This window comes from Glandiceps talaboti, chromosome 21, assembly GCF_964340395.1.
Source record: "Glandiceps talaboti chromosome 21, keGlaTala1.1, whole genome shotgun sequence".
NCBI lineage: Eukaryota > Metazoa > Hemichordata > Enteropneusta > Spengelidae > Glandiceps > Glandiceps talaboti.
The window spans coordinates 5,676,540-5,682,153 of record NC_135569.1 but is presented as its reverse complement, the minus strand read 5'-3'; the positions used below and the strand labels follow the sequence as shown (position 1 = coordinate 5,682,153).

At 38.2% G+C, this 5,614-nt stretch overlaps 1 non-coding gene across 1 annotated transcript; it reads right to left on the bottom strand.

The window, feature by feature from the left end:
• Positions 1 to 5,538: 5,538 nt before the first annotated feature.
• Trnan-guu (transfer RNA asparagine (anticodon GUU)) lies at positions 5,539 to 5,612 on the bottom strand. Its single transcript has one exon. It is a non-coding gene; the product is annotated as a tRNA-Asn (tRNA).
• Between the last annotated feature and the right edge of the window lie 2 nt (positions 5,613 to 5,614).

The following is a 5,614-nucleotide window of genomic DNA, read 5'->3' as shown; positions in this document are numbered from 1 at the left end:
GTTTGTCTTAGACAAGGCCCATAAAAAAATTGTTGGTTCCGGTTACCCAACTCCACCTAGTTTCAATCTGTAATGGTTGTACATCTGATGAGAAGAAACCAATTGCATAGGACAGAAAACAATGGAAAACATAACTACCTGAACTAGACACTCACATATGAATAATACATATATATATATATATATATATATATATATATATATATATATATATATATATATATATATATATATATATATATATATATATATATATATATATATATATATATATATATATATATATACTAATAATAAAATAAAAAATATACCCACTCCACCTATTCTAAAACTGTGCGTAATCGGTACCACACATTTTGTTTTGTTAGGCCTAAACTCGTGACGTCGATTAAAGTGAGTGTAGCTAGAATGTCTGTCTTTCGATTGCTATGTTCTCTAGTGTTTTGGTTGACCATTTCACACGTGACTCAAGTACGTCCAGCCAATATACCACCTTTTCCAATACCCTCTTTGCAATTTCCATCTTTGATTGGTAGCTTTATCATTTTTTCTTTCTCTGAATGTTTCACTCCAGAGAATCGCTTTTTTAAAACAAAGTTGCTCAGTGATAGGTCAAGAACCAGAGAAACGCTCGTATACATGGTACTGTCGAACCAGATTAACTATAGAAGTTTTTACGTCTCACAAAAATGTTTTCGTTGCAAATTACATTTTCAAAAATACAAAAACTGATAATATTGTAGAGTGACAGTTGTCGACGATAAGTATTTCCGGTCTTCGTAAACAATTAACGTTCGTTAGTTGCAATAATTCTCCCTTCATACCTCCAGTGTCAGAGGAAGGAGGGTTAGACCCTGCACGAAAGGGTTTCGTGTCTATCTTCAAAAGTCATTTTGGTCAGAGATACGTGTACACTCCATTACCAACAAAACACTGTCATTCAATATGGTTCAGTGAGGTACACGTTCACCTTCGACCACATTCCATTATTCATGGCATTACGGTTTGTCTTTGTGACATAATTGGAATAAATTAGACCATGGAAGTATCACGGATAATACTTCCATACATATGGACCATGCATATCTCCGTTTTTATATTTGAATAGGTGAAACCAGAGTAACTATTAAAACTTGTGACCAGCTAGCGGCTGCGTGAAAATGCTCATTTGTAATTAATCCCATTATTTAACCCGATGTTTCAAGTTCCCATTAATCTACTGCATATAACCAGCCTGACATTCCATGATGTATTATCTCACTAAATACATCCATGGACATTCTAAGCCAATTCACCGTTAATTTGTATTTCACCATTATAGCTTGTTCTTTTGTTTTTGAATTGCCATCGATGCTAATTACCCGGATGTGCCGTTTCCCACGCTGGAATTCAGTTGAAGAAACCAACAACAAAAGAGTGATTGTTACGCTGTGTCTATTGGGAATTTATCAGCTTCAAAATAGACATACACAGCATAGATTCTATGCAATGTATATAATGAAAACGTCAAGTTTGGAGAAATGTTTGAAAAGCGTTTCGACCTAGCGAGAATGTTATACTGCCCATTTCATATTAGTGTTCACTGGCTCTGTTTGATACAACCACGCAGAAACCAATAAGAAACTGCACATTTCTTGCTACATGTGATCAGAGCGACTGTGATTTTGTCCAAACGAAATAAACCTCAGACCACAATGATAGTGGCCTGAGTTTTAAACAAATAGTAACTAGACACAGACACTCGAGTGCCAATATTTTGATTCTGTATGTCAGGTCTGCATGGTGGTTGTATCATGGAAGTAGAACCCCATGGTTGTATCAAGTACAGCCAGTGAACATTACCATGAAACTTGCTGTATAATCACTGAAAAGATACAATTTGGTAAGTTTAATTAAATTTTAAGCAAATTGATGTACTACTGCAGTGATATACAACTGGATGCTAAAAAATTAGGTTTTTTTCGTTATTTAGCAAAAAATAACGTTCACAACGTCCGCTGGTTGGCTTGAGCCACCAACCTTTCGGTTAACAGCCGTACGAGCTAACCAATTGTGCCACAGAGATAATATGGTAATCGCATTTAACATATAAAGGGTCAACGTGAAACATAACAAAGAAGTTTTTAATATTACAAACAATGATATTAAAATACCTGTCTTTTATATTACTGTTTTAATGATTCTTGGCTTAATTATTGATTCAGTGTTCAATTGTTTCTTTTCTATTAAAAAGGTTTACTAGCTTGTTTGCCCTCTGTGTTGATGTACTGACCGTGACTGATTGACTGGCTTGCTATTTGGTTGAAGGAAGCGTTGGCTAATGAACAATGAATGTGCTTGTGTATATGTGTGTGCCTGAGTGATTACGTCAGTGCGTGTGTGAATGCATGCGTGCATGTGTTTGTGTTTGTCTATGCCTGCCTGTGTTTTTTGTTTTGTTGTTTGTTTGTTTGTTTGTTTGTTTGTTTGTTTGTCTATCTGTCTGTTTTTGTTTGTTTGTTTGTTTTTGTGTATGTATGTGTTTGTTTGTTTGTCTGTATTTCTGTCTGTGTGTCTGTCTGTCTGTCTGTCTGTCTGTCTGTCTGTCTGTCTGTCTGTCCGCCTATGATTGTACATGTGTTTGTTTGTGTTTGTTTTGTCACGTGTGTGTGTGTGTGTGTGTGTTATTGTGTGCGTGCACCAAGCGAGTATAAAGGCAATTTTTCAATGTAGTCTCGTCGACTCGCGATTCTGAAAGTTTGGTGAAGGGAAAGTCAACATTATAGCATGTAAATAATACAAAACAGTCTACAACAATCAAGGTAAATTGTTGATCACCATAATAGTATCAATGTACACATCTTTAATGTAGTGTACACAACTTATGCCGAAATTTAGGTTTAACAGTAAATGAAAGAAATTGCATATTGGTTTTATTCGAGGTTATTATATACCGCATATAGACACACGCAAAGGAAACTCGTTACTGTAATGCCACCATGTGTAGCTGGTCATTAAACCATTTCATCTTACCACAGGGAATCCAATCTTTACGTGATCTGTCTACGAAGAACAACCAAACGACAAAGAAAAATACATCACTCTCGAAGTGTATGCGAATCGAGGTTATATGGTGAAAGGGTCTGACTTCAGGAAGGCCTCAGACCACGTCACTGTAGAGAATTCTCTTCAGTGGTCTAAGGGAAGGCCTTTAAACCGTACTACCGTAAGCCGTACTACCGGGATTCACAAAATCGTTATTTGGGGCAGTAAAGTTTTTATCATTTGTATTGCCACGGCAACATCATTTGAATGAGAGGGGTACTAGAGGTGTGAGAAGATTAGCTTCAATATATGCAAATTCAGGTACCTAGGTGTCAAAGACCGATATTTCTTTAGGCGCCCGTTTCTAGACTAAAATAATGCAAATGAAATAAATCAAGGTATATTTAAAACTGTTCAAGACCAAACTTGCTGAGACGAATTAACATCATTATGATTCCAATTTGTGTTGCCTTGGCAACAATATCATTTCCCCCAAGTTGCGTGGGATAAGGCTATAGAATGTAAAACACACTCGATGGTGGCGCTGCACAAGTTCTTTTGGTTAGTTGTACGGAATGTTCAAATACGTTTATAAAAACTTGCAGTTGTAGACAAAAACAATTAGATCAAGGGGGATATCACCAAGATTTACTTGCATATTATCAGACGAATCGATTCTTTCTTCAGAAAGCACTTATGCAAGAAATCGGACACAGTTTTACCCCTAGCCAACAGGTTCAATACTATCGACCAGAAAACATACAAAAAATGAACGCTTTCCATTGTAAATGGTTGGGATTACTAGAAATAACAGAATGTCTAACAACAATGCGCCACAAACACAACAAAAGCAGTCTTACTGACCGAACATCGTGTTATATAACCATGCCAGTCGTCGAAAGCGAAGTCAAAAGGCTAAATATTGTCTACGCATGCACCGAGTCTGCTTCATAGTTGTGGTAATGCCGATAGCGACGCCTGGGATATTGGCCGTAGCGTCTTTTGAAACTCAAGTGCATAGGTTGCTTAGATTTGAAGGGAAGCTATTGTTTAAAAGATTTACATATGTTTGGGTTCTTTAACATCATTGTATCTCAAGCTCTTTTAGGCAAAATCCACATGAGTACATTCAGCTTAACTTGATTGGTATTGTTTTAGGGGATAATACATCCATGGTCTAACAAGGGTAGCCTGCTAGTATTCAAGGTTTGAACTTCGACACTCTTTGCGAACGAAATATACTAGTATTCACATGATTCTAAAGGCACATGGATGAGCAGTCTAGCTGCTAGACCTCGGACTTTCTTTGAAAGGTGCAATCGAGATCGAGCCTCGACGTCGAACGCCATCGCCCTCACTAGCGACCTTCGGTCGCCCTTGCAGTGAGCAGAATAGCTGGAGGGGTCTAGCGGCAAGACTAAGGGATGGGGTGAGATAGCACAGGGGTGGAGAGGGGGTATCGGTCAATCGTCAAGCCGACAACTGATTCCACGAATATATACCTTGGACACAGAAAGACAGTAGGGCCCAACACATTGAACGGCAACCCAAGAAATGAAGACGTTTTGAGATATGAATTTCAAAATTCGGACATTACATGCAGTTTCTGATAATTCTACACATTCCTGAACAGCTGTGGTCGTCAGTTAGACCACAGTCAGTGGAGGTGATTTTTCCTCCACTGTGTGTATGCCAGTATAGAAGTGGCATATGGTTAGACTGGAAGATACTAGTACGTAGTGTCGCTCCGCCCTCAACGGTCTGGTCTGCTCATAGGGTTGCCCGAAGTGACGATGTGAGGCCGTCCCGTCATGGTGTACGAACCTTACAGAATAGCAAAGACAAGCAAAATCTTGATGGTCTGCGATACGAGCCGTCAGTACGAACAGCTAGATCACATATAATCCACGCATTCGGTATTCATCTTGAGATATATGTACAGCTTGAATTTTCGTCACAAGTTCTGTGCAATCTTTATTTCGATATTGAGCGAGCGAGCGAGCAAGCGAGTGGTGGGCGGGTGGGCGACTAACTGGCTGACTGGCTGCATGACTGAGTGACTGACTGAGTGACTGACTGACTGAGTGACTGAGTGACCGAGTGACTGAGTGACTGACTGATTGGTTGGTGGGTTGGTGGGTTGGTTGATTGATTGATTGATTGATTGATTGATTGATTGATTGATTGATTGATTGATTGATTGATTGATTGATTGATTGATTGATTGATTGATTGATTGATTAATTGGTTGATTGATTGATTGATTGATTGATTGATTGATTGATTGATTGATTGATTGATTGATTGATTAAAAGTAAGTTATCTGTATGCATATAGATCGTTTTTCTAGTCCAATCAAACTTCCAATGAGTGCAGTGAATAGAAATACAAAATTCGACGTCATAGAATGAAAACAAAGATAGTGATTAGATTGATAATTGATAATTACTGATAACATATCACTAACCTCGGATTGAATCATGGGTCTTTAAACTAAAAAAAAAATACTCTGATCGTCCCTGGGTGGGCTTGAACCACCAACCTTTCGGTTAACAGCCGAACGCGCTAACCGATTGCGCCACAGAGACAA